The following is a 16313-nucleotide window of genomic DNA, read 5'->3' on the forward strand; positions in this document are numbered from 1 at the left end:
TCATCTTTATGTGAGCAATCTATATGTATATTAAAGACATCGCTGATAACAAATATGAGATAGGAAGGTAGGCCTTCAAATAATTTCTGCAGCAGACTATATCTTTACATTTATGTGAGCCACTGGAAGGCATAGAAAATATATTATGCTTACTATAGATCAATTACAAAAACAGAAATAGTAAGATATAGCCTTAAAGGATCTTTTCCAATAGGATCCAAAAGCCTCTCTTACATAGGCTAAGGCCATATAAGATTAAAATCATATATGAATATTTCATTGTATTCAGCCACTTTCTTATTCACATCAAGTATGCTCATCAAAGGAGTCTGCTACTGTTGTACAACATTTCCTAAGAAGTGTCTTCATAGAATAAGCATTCTCTGCTGCTGGTGAGGTCCCTCAGATGCTCCCATATGAGAATTATATTGTACTTATTCTACTAGCACAGTAATGCTAATGTAATATATAATGATTGTCTTATAACCCAAAAGGCATCAGACTAATAATGTGTACAGGAAAAACTATGAAAAATGCATATTGACCAGACTGACATACAATTGGAAAGGCTAATTCACTGAGTTATTTCATTATTTACTAGACTGAGGTCAAATATTATAGAAGGACTATGAGTTGGTCCTTGCAGTAAACAAGAGGAAGAAACAGGTATACGAGAAACCGCAGTGTTCTTTCAATGATCACAAGCAGTTACTTGGTTTTGAGAACTCATTTTCTTTCAACCCAAATATTTTTGTAGTGATGCTATAAGATGTGAATCTTGAAAAGTCACACTCTCCAAAGAATCAAAGCTAGGAGTATTCCAAAGAACAATGGAAAAAATACCAGATAGGAATGAAGAAACAATTTATTTCCAAAAATAACTGATGCATGGGGAAAAATTATCATCTAAGAGAGACAGCAGGTTGCTTCTCTCAGTGTATACTCCTTGAGAGCAGGGATTGGGTGTTTGTCTTTATTTATAATAATCATGACATTGAACATAGTGTTTGTCACATTATGAACTCTTAATAAATGTTTATTGACTAAAAAAATGCAACACAAGAAGGTGATGATAGGTAGCAATTTCCATTGATAGCAGGGGAAAATCCAATTTGATAAGATCAAAAATCCTTGAAGTAATTTTAACAATGATGAAATGGAAAATTATTCATTTTGGAAGCTATCCTGCTTCTTCTAGGGAAGAAATGTAGCTTCTTTCTAGCCCTTCCAACCTCTACTTATATGCTACATACTCTGAAGTGAAGAAGTTATGTTCATAGAGAGGAGAGAAAGCTGGCCTTGGAAACAGGAACTCACATCAAATCTTATCTTTGTCTGCGTCATCCTGGGAAAGTCACTTAAAGTCTCAAGCCCCAGGTGATGCTCTAAGATTATAAATTGTATTAAAGGAAGTTCTTCATGTAAAACTCTGTTGTCACTAATAAAGGAAGGAAGAGAAAAAATATTTATTAAGCTTCTAGTTTGTACTAGACACCGGGCCTAAGCACTTAAATATTATCTCATTTGATCCTTAAAACAACCCTGGGAGGTAGGTGCTACTATTAGCCCCGTTTTACAGTTGAGGAAACTGAGGGAGATAGAAGTTAAATGACTTTCCTAAGTGGTACACTTCTAGTAAATGTACTGATAATTGAACTCCAGTCTCCCTGACTCTAGGGCAGCTAGGTGGTGCCATGGATAGAGTACTTGGTCTGAAGTCAGGAAGACTCAACTTCATGAATTCTAATCTGGCCTCAGATACTTACTAGCTATGTGACCTTAGGCAAGTCACTGTTTACCTTAATTCCTCAACTGTAAAATAAGCTGGAGAAAGAAATGGCAAACCACTCCAGTGTATCTTTGCCAAGAAAACTCTAAACGGGTTCACAAAAAGTCGGTCACAACTGAAACGACTGAACAATTTCCTCCACAGTTAGCAATATATTCACTGGGTCATCTAGCTGCCTCAAAAGATAAGCCACAGGTGTGAAACAAAATCAACAATTCCCAAGTTTCAAAGTTGGAAATTTCCCATACCAGAGCTTATCGAAACAGACTAGTTGCATTTAGTAGTTAAGATGTCAATAACAAACTTTCTGTTTTGTGTATTGAGAAGACTGAGTTTCTAAGGCACTGGGGCAGGATTTTAGAAACACTGTGCTTGGTTCCTTTGATAAGAAATAAACAGCGATAACTTTCTGGCTACAAAATTGCCCCAGAGGCCAAATTGTTAAATTTAACATTAACACTTCCAAGTGTACTTTCTCTGCCTCTTTTTCCCCTTTCATCCTCAGCTTTCCCCATGGCTCTCACACTATCCCAGCTGTCTGCTCAGAGGCACTAAAAAACTCATTCACACTAAGGTGTTGGGGATTTAATGTATTTGCATTTTAAAAGATGCTGGAGAAAAGGGGCAACTGCTCGACACAAAGGCGTGAATTACTAATTACAGTATTTCAGGTGCCAGTTGGTTCCTTGAATTGAACATCATTTGCTTGAGCCAAGATAAGCAACTCAACACCACTCAAAGGAACTGCTGCACTACTCAAACACTTTTATTTCCGGACTTTCTTGTCTGATTTTCATGATGGCCAAACCTGAAACACTGAATTAGATCAACTACTTAATATGATTCAGTTTTTTAAGACCAGCTCTATAGTAGATATCTTTTATTGCTATGGAAATGATAACTTGCCTAATGAAGTGAATTTTTTTTAGTGATGTGAATGGGTCAGTCACATTTTGCTACACTTTTGGCTTCCTCAAACCTAATTTTGTCCAGCAATTGCCACTTTAAGTGTGTCGTTATTTTTTTTTTTTTTGGAGGTAGTCAGGGTTACGTGACTTGCCCAGGGTCACACAGTGTGTCAAATTTTCAAAAGAAAAAAATTAGCCACAGACCAAGCATCTTCAACTGCCTTTAACAAATAATACTTATATTGATACAGAATGCTTGTATACATTTATATTGTGGTGGGAGACTCTTTAGCTCTCAAGTTATTGTATTCTCTTTTGCACTATAGATTTCACATTGGTATAGACTTTGAAGGCAGTAGAGACAAACTCACATGGAAACCAATCCCTGTGGGTCACATATTGACTTAGAAAACCACAAATTAACGTTATTGGTGTTGTATTCTATTTATTTGTTAAATATTTTCCATTTATATTTTAATCTGGTTGAGGTACACGCTTAGGGAGTTTTGCCAGTCACTTGTGGCTACAGGTGTTGAGTTGGACACTTCTGCTATGAGGTTTACAAAGTGCTTTTCCTACTACAACTTTATGGGTAAGGTATTCATTTAGTTCCATTTCACAGGTGGGGCAATTAAAGCCACAGAAGAAGGAAGTGAATTGCTCAGGGTCAGACAGCTAGTTGGCGTCAGAGCATGAAGTCTAACTCAGAACTCTTGACTTGAAGCCCAGAATGCTTCCATTACACCACAGTATCATCTCATTTAAAATGAATACAATGTTGTGTATGACATATGTGTTGTATCTTCCACCAGCACCAGCACTGTTCTAGCAGGAACAGCATCTTGATTATCTTTGCATTTTCCCTAGCCCTTACTATACTGTTTTGCAATGATTTGAAAATGGTTGTTGAATAAATGCAACCAAAGTCTGCTTTTAAATCCCACTTCTGGTATTTCCTAGCTATAGAATCTGTCCCAAAATCTCAGTGCAGTTTTAAGCTATTAAAACTTAAAAGCTATATTGCTTCTTTAAAGCTACTAAAGCTTAAACTTGTGTATTCCATGTATGACCATGAACAAATCACTTGTCATTTGTCATCTGTAAAATGGGAATGATACTAGTAGCCTTTACCTAATAGAATTGCTAGGGGAAATCAAATGAGAAAGTACGTAGAGTTCTTTGCAAATTTCACTATGCAAATGTCAGCTATAATGATGATGATGAAGATGCCAGTGAATATATATTAATTGCACATGTGATATAAGTATGTATAATACTGCCTTGAAAGGTTATTTGTTAGAGAATAGGAATAATGTTAAAGACAATTCAACAAATAGTTATCAAGTATCTACTATGTTTAATGCACCATACTGGGGAGATACAAGGAAGAAATAAAAGAAGGCATCTAAGTAGTTTACTAGGTAAAACTCTTGACTTGGAATCAGGAAGGTCTAAGCTCAAATTCTGCCTCAGACATTTATTAGTTGTGTGACTGTAGGCAATTCACTAAAGTCCTTCAGACCTTAGTTTTTTCATCTGTAAAATGAGAGCATTGGTCTTTTTGTGTTAGATCTCTTCCAATTCTGAGTGGTCTTGAATCTGGAGGTCACATCGAAGTAATGGGGGAATATAATAGCTACAAACACATCAAACATAAAGAGATCAAGAAGAAAACAATAGCTGAATACATAAATGTAAATCTGGTTGCTGGCATTATGAAATCAAGGCTGAATGGGAAGAACAGAACGTATTTAGAGCAATGAACATCTATGTAATACCAGCGTTAACATGCACTGTCAGAGCCTCAAAAACAGACCATAAGAGATTTGGAAACTTCCTAATAAAAACTCATCTGTACATCTATTGTTAACAAAATGAAGGTGTATAACCTATATGAAATTGCTTACTTTCTCAATAAGGGCTGAGGGGAGGTTGGGAGAAAATTCAGAACTCAAAATTTAAAAAAAAATGTCAAAAATTGTTTTTACATGTGAGTAAAATTTTTAAATTAAAAATTTTTTTAAACATAGGGTCTATCACCTTAAGGTAATTAGAGAAGGATGAGCACTTACAAAAGAAGCAGAAAAGAATTGATAGACATTATTAAACTCAGGATAGACGTTACACCTGTAGAAATACTTTTAAAAACAAAGAGACACCATTTCACTGAGCTGGTAACAGGTACAGGTCATTTATTCATCAAAAATAATTGAAAGTGAGAATCTTCTTATTTAATTCTGTACTATATATCTTGTTACTATTTCTTTCACTCTTCTGAACCACTGATCCTTTTGGTAACCTGTTAGATGGTTGCTGGAGTATATTTGGGAGAACTGGCCCCCACTATAGCTTTTCATATCAGAATCTTAATTGGAAGTGTCCAAGAAGGAAGAACTAAAGAACTCAGAGTTATTTTAAAAATCTTCACAATTCAAATTACATAAATTGTATTTAATAATGAAGTAGATGACAAAAACCAGCACCCATATCTTGAATGATTTTGGAAGGGAGATAAACAAACTTAGGGCAGAATTTTGAAGTTTGATGACATAAACCCAATTAACAAGCTAGTTATATCAAAAGAATTTTTAAAATTTATCATTTGGGATAAGCATCATGAACACTTTTCCCAAAATATTTAACAAACAGTGTAAAAATATTTCAGGAAGGGTGTTCCTCAGTCAGAGAATGATGGAATAAATTATTGCATAAGAATGTTATGGAATATTATTGTACATCAAGAAATGATGAAAGGAATGATTTCAGAGAAACCTGGGAAGACCTGTATGAACTGATACAGAGTGAGGTGAGCAGAACCAGAAAAATAAAATTTATTAATAACAATAACATTGAAAAGAAAAACAATTTGGAAAAATTTAAGAATTCACTCTGATCAATACAATGACAGCTTCAGAGCATTAAAAAACATGCTATTCAATTTCAGATCCATAGAAAGGTAACAGAAGATTATATCAATATCTAGCTGTTATGTGACATAGAAAGCTTGGATGCTATTTCACTCAAATAAATACAACAAAAGAGAAACTGCAGAAGTTTCAGAAATTAATAAACCAGGGGCCCACATATTCCACAACTGACCATGAATTACTAGCAAGGACTTTTATCAGTTTAGCCCCAGAGTGTCCTACTTTTCTTAACAGAAAATATTGCATATCTATACCTGAGGATAAGAACACGTGATCCATTCAAATATAGGCAAATTAAATGCGTATGTATGTCATATGAAGTATTTATAGCTTATATGAAAAAGAAAAATAATCCATAAACACTTAATAAGTGAACAAGCTGCCTAAAAGCATCAGATAACACATATACAGGATTTGTTGATCATTAAGCCTTTTATTCAGTTCTGCACTCATGGCTTATTTATATACTGTAAATACATAAAATAGTCCTAAGTACATTAAGAATGCTAGTTTATTTAATTCCTACATAGCAAACTATACTCTATTTAAAGCATTGAACCAAAACAATGATGCCAAGGACAATTCATACAAATGTGATATTTTCCATGGAGATAACATGGCCCATTATGAGTATGCTAGCTTTACTTCCATTAAATATGTAGAAGAGCTTGTTACTATTTCTTTCACTCTTATGAATCATTGATCCTTTTAGTAACCTGTTAGATGGTTACTGGACTATATTTGGGAGAACTGGCCTCCACTATAGCTTTCAAATGGAACTAAATATAGCTTCCAAATGAACAGTGTTGAATCAAAATAATTCATTAGTCACTTGAAGTGCATGGATAGCATCAAGTTATATATCACCACTAAAAAAAACCCCAACCATTTTAAAAGCACCTTCATTTTGTGGAATCTTTCTTCAAAGATACAATAATACCTCATCTCACTGATATAAAATTCTTAACATAGGCTAAGGAAAGAAAGAGAGCGAAAGCTTTAAGCTTGAATCTGAAGACCACACTGACCCAACAGATGAATAACAATAGTAATATTCAATTACAGTAATAGTACCTATGTCTCTTTCAGGCAAAACACATCAAGCATAAAGGTATTATGGAGAAAGCTATGGGTGAATACATAAATGGTAAGTGCTGGCATTCTGAAATCAAAGCTTAATGGAAGGAATAGAACACGTTAATCAATGAACGTCTATATAACACTAGTGTTGATGTACATTCTCATAGATTTAAAAATAATATGTGAGAGATTTAGAAACTATCCACAGCGCAATATATGTATTTACTTTGAACAAAACATAGGATCTATCATCTTAAGGGAGCTAGAGAAAGATGAATACTTGAAAAGCAAAAAGGAAGAAGGGGAAGCAATAGATATTATACATATAAATGATAAATAGTTTTTAAAAAAACAACTATGGAAATACTTAACAAGGAGACATCAGTTCACTGAGTAATAGGAAAGGTTGATAACAGGTACAGGTCATTGATACTTCTAGATACAAGTGACACTTCTAGAAGGAACCAATGAAATGACTAAAATCCAAGAGTGAAATCAAAGTATTATCACGGGTGATATTCAATATGTGGAAAAAGAGGAATGAAATAAATGAGTCATTCAGATTTCTTGTGGAAATGGAGTGGCTTATTTTGGACCCATTGTCCAAACTGTCAGTAATTGTCAGTAAAAAAAGAAGACTGAGCTTGGTGGAGACCATGAAACACTTTACCAGAGACTGTAAAAATCTTGCAACTCTCAAATACCTAGCAAGATATGGCCTCGTAGCTAGAATTACGTATTAGTAAATCACTGTCTTTCATGGACTAGGATATGATGAATCCCTATGCTATAAATCTGGGCTTCAAGATATGTTGGAGAATCTTGCTGTTATTTAGTCATGTCCGACTCTCCATTTGGGGGTTTCTTGGCAAAGATCCTACAGTGGCTTGCCATTTCCTTCTCCAACTTATTTTACAGATGAGAAAACTGAGGCAAACAGAATTAAATGACCTGCCCCGGATTAAACAGCTAGTAAGTGTCTGGATTTGAATCCAGGTCTTCCTGATTCTAGATCCAGAACTCTATCCACTGGGCTACCTAGCTACCCACAAAGATCTCTGCCAATCTGCTACACAGTAAACGCTACTTTCTGCAATTGGCTGAAAATACCACTGATTCATTTTTAAAAATTCAAAACCATGTTTTTAATCAATGTCACCACCCCAAATATTCATAATCTCTAACCAAAAATGGAATGAAAAGTGTAGAGACCAGGCTAAGAAGATCAAAATTATTTTGTCAGATACCAGAGCTGTACCAAGGATGTTTCTAGTGAGCATAATAGAGATTGAGCTTGTATCCAAATACTTGTATTCAACTACATAAAAGAGTTATTTGATCCACCTGTGCACATAGAAGATTGAATAATGATAGAAGAACCATTTCTATCTGAATCTCATCCCCAAAAAATGAGAATGATATAAAAACAACAGAATTCAAATAGAATTCAAAATATTCTTCAAAACTGTCAAAAAAACTTTACTGGAACAAATGCATTATCACAGACTGAACTGCTGCCCATTATTGATCAGATATTGATTCGTAAAAACTGAAGGATGGCGTTTTAAACAGATGTCACTCAGTCACTTTTTTCAGTTGTGTTCTACTCTTGGCAACCCCATTTAGAGTTTTCGTGGTAATGATACTGGAGTTGTTTGACATTTCCTTCTCCAACTAACTTTTACAGATGAGGAAAAGGCAAACAGGGTTAAGTGACTCGCCCAGGGTCACCTAGCTTGTAAGTGGGTCTGAGGCCAGATCTGAACTCAGGAAGACAACTTCCTGACTCTAGGTCCAGCACTTTGTCCACTGTACCATCTAGAAGTCGCTATAAGAAATACTCATGATCTCCAGTCTTCATGAAATTAAAACTTTCAAAATATAGAGAGTACTGAGAAGAGACCAAAACACAAAATAACAGGATGGGAGCACATATACCTATCAACTTGTCTGCTCCTGGAGTTGTTCTGAGGATTCTTCACTGAGACTCAATGAGGGGACATTCTCATACTTTTATTCAACTACAAAAACCAGTTATTTTCTTTACTTGTACAGTAATAATCTATAAAGCATTAAATGAACGAGTAATTTTAGGCTATCAACTTGTCCCAAGACTGTTTCTGTCTAAATTCCCTTCAACGAGATCAGAATGAGATAACGATGCTTATTGCATTCCTAATAATCTTCTGAGTAACCATCTAGGTAGTCTTCGTGCAAAAAAAATGGGATTATTTATGTCTTAAATCATGTTAACATGAAATAAAGTGATGTTTTTTCTGTTTTTTCACATATCTTGTCATTTTTTTCAACATCAACACACAGGTACACATACATAGACACACAATTATTGTAGTTTTAATTCCTCATTTTTTATATTTCAATCAATCAGACAATCAATAGCCATCTACTAAGTCTCTACTAACTGTTAGGCATAGAGCAAGGTTCTGGTGGTATACAAAGTCCCTGTCCTCAAGGAGCTTTCACTCAGCTGGGGGAGGGGGGAAATCACAGTTTGTGTACAAACAATATAATTAAATACATGTTATATTCAAATGAACACAAAGCACTTTTGGGGAGGTGGAACCTAACAGCGGAGGGAATCAGGAAAGGCCTCATGTAAGAGGTGGTACTTCCCCCAAAGACGGTAAGTTATTTGTTCAGAAAGATTTTATGGTGCTCATAAAAATCCAATTACAGTTTTAAAATAACTTGTAGATTTTCTGTAACGTGATGCTGCCATCTTGGCTCCCAGAGGGTGTATAAAATCCTAGGAGCAATAACAAATCATTTAAGCAATAAATAAATAACCTAAGATGGGGAGTTGTTAAGAGTTAATAGTCTCCCATACACTCAATAGAGGCTGAGGCTCCACTCTATTAAAGTGACCCGGGGGCCATGGGCCAAACTGCACCCAGTTGTTTTGTTGGAGGTATTCACCCTGCACACATTCATTTCCTTCTTTATGTTGTGTCTTTTCATCAGGGAAGGCTCTCCGCAGTCCCTGAGTCCAGAGAACAATTACGGTACAGTCTCAGAGAACAGAAAGAAAACTAGGGCCATAAATATGTTAAATGGGTGCGTGGGTGTAAGTGGCTTTGTAAAAGAACCACGAGGAAGCCTCAGACTAATTAATGACTAGGGAGCAGTGTGAAAGCTGGAGTATTTGGGGGGACAGGGGTGGGGGAGGATGGGGAGGAGATGGGGGCAAGTGATTTTTCTCTTCCAGGAAAACTTTCATTTATTCGTATTTCAATTCTGCTTAAGCCCTCATTTTGAACTTCAAAAAAAACCATACTACAAGGTTCAGGGAGAATCATTTATAAGTAAAGTTCTCTTTGCATCAGAATGACTTTAAATCAGGTATAACCTTGATCTTGAAAGAAAGGTTATGTACAAGATTAAACAGCAACTAGGTTGGCATTTCCAAAGAGGAAAGTCAGGTTATTTAAAAATGAAGACGTCAATGCTTCCAGTATAACGTAGTCTTGAAAAAATATAATTATTTTTTACAGATTTGCAGATTGCATACATGCTCTGATATTAGTGTATTAGTAAATAGTCGAAGAAAAGTAATTTTAGTTGATGTTAAAATAAGGATTATGACCTTATGCTATGTTATAATCTAGTATATTTCAAACTTTCCACTGTTCGGAATTTTTTGTTTATATTTTTCTGTTTCCTTTTTTCTTCTCTTAAACTGTGTTTGCAAATTGTCGTAGTTATATGACTCTGTTTCCTTTTGGTGGTTGATTTTTAGACCCAGAACTCTTCTCGGTTTGTCTGTCCTACGTGTGAGGAGATGTTCCAGAAAAGCATAGCTATGCTGGAGGTATTTGGGGAGTTGTAAGGATAGTGAGACCTTTAGAGACAGAGAAATGTGTCCTGACTTGAGAACTCAGAGGGACAGAGATGTCAAAGTGAACTCTGAGGGAAAGTAGAAATGATGAACTGAGAGGTACAGGAAGAAGAGATGGATGTAAACAGACCCTAAAAAAGGACACTGAGACAATAAAAAACATAGAAAGAAAACTACTATTCTGTTTGGCCATCATTGTTCTAAACTTGTCCTTTAAATCCCAAGCTATAGATGAAGTAAAATCATTGATTTGATTCTGTCCTTAAAATGAGGGCACATTCGCAGGTGGTTTCATAGGAGACTAATTTAGGAGCTATTTTGGAAGCCATCTGCTCCAGGTGCTTATAACCTTTTTTGTGTCATGGATTCCTCTGTCAGTCTGGTAAAGCCCATGGACACCTTAGAAGAATATTTTGAAATATATAAAGTACATAGGATTACAAAGAAAACCAATTATATGGTAATAATATATTCATACAAAATTTTTTTAAGTTTGCAGACCCCCTGATTAAGAATCTATGATCCAGAACAAAACTTCCTCATTTTACAAATGAGAAAACTGAGGCCCAGAGATATTAAGTGATCTGGCCAAGGTCAGACAGATATTATTCAGAACAAGAGCATGAACCCAGGTCCTTCACCTCTAAATTCAGTATCATTCCTTCCATGACACCACATTGAGTTTAATGACCAAGTCTGATAGTTATTCGATGGAGCAAAGCATTGCTTAGGGTTTTGGTCCAGAGTTAGCTGAATCGGATTGTCCTATAAAATTAATGAATGATCGCTGATGTTTACACAGTACTTTAAGATTTTAAAAGGTACTTTAAATGTATTATCTCATCAGATCCTCACAAAATCCTTGGGAGGGAAATGCTATTATTCTATTTTACAAAGGAAAACACTGAAGCACAAAGAGCTTTAAGTGACTAGTCCAAGGTCACATAGCTGGTAATTATCTGAGGCCAAGTTTGAATACAGTACTTCCTGACTCCAAGTCCATCACCATCCACTGTATCACTGAAGATATTAATCCTTTCATTGCTTTAGGAGATCATTTTTAAGAGTTTGGGGACTGAAAAAATATACCTTTATGAACTCATCTAAGCTGTTCCGTAGACAACAAGCATACTATGTCCAGATCAGTACTCCACGTGTTTTGTTTAATTTTGTTTTGAACTTGTTAGTACCACTTACTTACACTCTACTAGCATAGTCTCTGAGAACCCAGGGTCATTGTAGTCTTAAGGAGAATAATGGTAAAGCATTTTTCCTTCCTTTTAGAGAGAGGTGGTGGATTGTAGGTTAGGATGAGGCATATATAATCAGATAAGCCCAATTTATTAACTTGTTTTGTTTACATGTATTTCTTAGACACAAAATAGTTGGAAATGATGAGTCATTGGATTGGGAAGTGGTCACAGTGTTAAAAACAACATCTACAGAATCTTGGGTTATCTCCATATCAAAATCAAACATTAGAAAGAAGAAAAGAGAAGAGAAAAATTGACTATATCCTTATTTCCTTCTTCTTTCAAAGCGGCACTTCTGTTAATTTATTTACCACATCAGTTCAGTCAATATTAATATATGTATATATTTATACATTAATATTATTATCAATATTCAATGAGATATGTATGCATGTACTGTATGTAGTGAACTGTGGGTTCTTTTCTTGAGGAGATGGTAGTGGAGTTAAGGAGCCAAGAGAAATACATCCCAAGTTCATTCAAGTATTAAATACCAAGACAAGACTATAACAGATGAGGTGGCATTTGGTGAACAGAATGCTGGAATTGGAATCAATAAGACCCAGGTTAAAATTCTGCCTCAGACACTTTAGCTGTGGAACCATAGGTAAGATACTTAATCTTTTTGAGCCTTGTTTACCTCACCTCTAAAATGGATGTAATATCTACCTAATGAAGTTGTTATGAGGATCAATGAAATTCTGTAGGTGTAGTGCTTTGGAGAACTTAAAGCACTACTTAAAAGAGAAGTAGTAGTAAGTTGTAATAGTAGTAGTAGTAGTAGTAGTAGTAGTAGTAGTAGTAGTAGTAGTAGTAGTAGTAGTAGTAATAGTAATAGAAATAGCAGCAGCAGCAGTAGTAATAGATGACGATAGATGGCTGAACTCACAGGAAATAGAGATTTGGGTTTAAAATCTCACCTCTGACACTCACTAGCTATATGACCCTGGGCAAGTCAATGAGTCTTTCTTCCTCTGCCTCAGAGAAGTGTAAGATTTATCTACTAAGTTACAGATGAGTTGAGAGATCTGATACACTACAACACAAGATTGCCATGAGGTAGCACACAATTAATGCTAGTGAGCTATAATACACTTGATAAATCTTGCGAATTTGAAGAAGAGGGAAATGACTGTGGCCTGCAGGAATGATCCAAAAAGAATTCATGGAGAAGGTGCAATTTGGCTTGGAGAAAGATTCGAATAGATGGGCAGAATGGATGGAGAAGGGACATTTTAGAGACACTTTCTTTAGACAAGAATTTTCATCGTTTTAACTCCAAAGAATAAGAAATGGCAATGCTATGTATGTGTTAACTTTGCAAAATGTTTAACCAAAGGACAGCTTTCTAGTATGTCTAAAAACAATCAATTAACATTATTGATATTATTTTGAAGAAAATTTGAAAATTCCCAGCAAAAAATGAGGCAGAGAGAGGCAGAGAAACTGGGAAAGACAGAAAGATAGACATAGAAACCGACAAAGACAGAAAGAGACAGAGGGAGAAAAAAGAGACAGAAGAGAAGTATAGAGACAGGGAGATACAGGGATAGAGATGGAAACAAAGAGACAGAGAGGCATAGAATCTGAAATGCCCATATCCTCTCATTTCCCCTCCACCTGTCAAAATTCTATTCATCTTTTAAGGCCAAGATTAAACCCTGCTTCATCCATGAAGTCTTACGTGTACCACAACACAATTATGTATTTTTCACTTGACCTTGAAACTTTTGACCCTTGACCATAAAACTAGGCTGAGTTTCTTGAGAACACAGGCAATGTTTTAACACTTCTTTAGAGTCTTCAACAGCACGTACTTCAGCATTTGAGAACCGGAGTTGAAGTTTAAGGCATGTTTGCTAATAGGAACATTTTGTTATTTAAACACTTCCTTTGTGGTATCTCAAAAAGGAGTACATTAGTTCAAGACTACCAAAGAGTGAAACCTGCATTTGGCAGCAATCCTTACCTCCATTTTATATATAAAGAAACCAAGTCAGAGTCATTAAGTGGCTCAAGGCCAAGGTTACATGTATGCCAGGTCTGTAAGATCTGGGAAAAGAAGCTTTATTATTCTTTATTCATTGGGTCACTCTCACTCTAAGCCATGGCTTTCCAACTGCATATCTATATTTAAAAAATACAGGGTCTAAAGAGATAAGTGCTTTTTTAATCTCTGTCATCTCCACAGAAATTCAGTGTATTTTAGTTCTATACTGCAATATAAAAAATCTCCTTACTCCCTATTAAAATTTTACTGGAGAAATTTTTTAAAAATTTAAAAGCCAAAGGCAGTATTCTATGAGTCATGTGAATTCATACAGATCTCAAACAATGCCTAAATGAAGAATGGCCTAAAGTATAATATATCTGTCTCATGCTACATACAAAGATTCAGATCTTACTTGGAGCTTTCAGTCTTGTAAATTGTCCCAGCCAGAGAGCCTGGACAAGGAAAACTCATCAATAAAAGTGAATATATCATGGCCAAGAAATATAGAAGCAGACCCATGCTCATAGACCATAAGTAGAAAGGACACTCCATTTTAATTGCCTCTCAATGAGATTCTCCTTACAAATCAGTATCAAATTCCCTTAGATGTATGTAAATGTATAGACAGGACAGTGGCTATAAACAAATGATTCTGATTTACTACAACTAGTTAAGCATTGCCACTGGGATTTCCCTAGCAAGGGGTGTGGCCATCTCTATGTGCCTTAGAAAAGAGAAAGGGTCATAACTTTTCTTTTCCATTTTTTTACTCTTTCTATGAGTCTTCCAGTATGCCTTCCATATTCCTACTATAGTTCACATAAATTAAAAGAAACAACCCAATGTAGTGAAAAAACTTTTATGGAAAGTAAGTATTTGAATTTAAAGAAGAAATTTAGCCCTTAGCATAGGGTCATTTTGGAACCTTCCTTTTCTTCCTTCATTCTTTCCCCCTCTCAAGTCTCTATTTATCCATAGGCAAATACTCTGTTGGACACCAGCCAGGATCCAAAGTTATGAATATTAATTTGATGGTGGATACACATGTGTTCACCACCCCCCACTCTCCCCACACATCTTGTTCTTATAGATCCATGACAGCAAGTAATACAAAATAAAAAATAGGTCATAGACCATTTCAATTTGGATTCCTTTCACCGATCAGTTCAATAGTTCATACGCAGTTGAACTGATAGGTTTAACATTTTAAGGTCTGGAGCTTGATATTCATCTAATCCTTACCCCTACCTCCTTTGGGTGAGGAGGAAGCTGATAGTTCACAGGGGTTAAATGTTTTGTCCAAGGTCACACTGACAGTTAGTGGCAGAACACTAACCCTCCCCACTCCCACCTCATCCTTCCTTCTCATTTCACAGCCCTTTTTGCCCTTGGAGTCAAGCCAATTCTCACACTAAGAAAATAACAACACTTAATTAAGAGGGAACTTATAGTTTCACATGAAAGGAAAAAAAAGGTGAATTGGGAAAATTAATCTACTGCTTTGGAATAGGTGTGAAATAGCTCAAATGTGGGTGGTTTGTCCATTCAGTTAAGAGTTAGGCTTTTTTTCTTATGACCAGGCAATGTGGTTATCTTGACAAGTTTTATATTCTGGTAGCCTTCAAAGGCAGCATGGAAGCTAGAAAGCATTAGCAATAAACCTTCGTATCTTGCCCTATTAAAAATGCCAGAATAATAAATCACAACTTTAATGGCTGGGCAGAAAGAAAAAAAAAAGATCAATAAGTCAGGACTGAGTCTGTTTTCTGAACACCAATCTAGCTAATCACATGAAGACACATCTTGGCTAGCCAACTGGTGATGAATTGTTTTAACCATGGCAACTAATGAAACAAAGAAAAATAAGAAACAGCCCCAAGCCCAAGTGCATCCCCTTTCTGTTTCTGTAGTGATACTGGCAAATTATATGGAAAGGGAGCAGTAGGTCTTAAGAATCATACAGGTCAAGACAGTCAGTAAAATTTCATTTGACTATTGGTATTCTTGATGTGAAATACTTGACCAATAAGAAGGCATTTTAAGAGGAACTGAATCGTATCAGTCTTGACATTCTTAATATAAATGAAATCAAATGAATGGCTAAATGGAAGGATAGCTCACAAGAAGTTCTTGGAGAGGAAAAACCAAGGGATTTGACAGAATGAGTTTTATCGTACTCTTAAAGTCAACACAAAACAGGATTTCATAGGATATTCTGTCATTGTGTATTTCATCACTAATATTAAGTGTTTTAAAAAGCCTTCATAAAAGCATAGTAACTGAAGTTTCAACACTAACACATTTGCTGAGGATGAAGTGGTAGGGAAATTCTGTGAAGAATTTGGTAAAATGCCTCCAAATTCAAGAAATTTGCATTGTGGTAGTTGGTAACTTCAACACAAAAGTAAGGAAAGGTGAAAGTGGTAAGAAACATGGGAAAGCATGACTCAGGAAGCATGGACAAAAGAAGTTAAAGACATATATTAGGGAAGTTCTCTCTTTGAGAA

Source organism: Notamacropus eugenii, chromosome 3 (genome assembly GCF_028372415.1).
Source record: "Notamacropus eugenii isolate mMacEug1 chromosome 3, mMacEug1.pri_v2, whole genome shotgun sequence".
NCBI classification, from domain to species: domain Eukaryota; kingdom Metazoa; phylum Chordata; class Mammalia; order Diprotodontia; family Macropodidae; genus Notamacropus; species Notamacropus eugenii.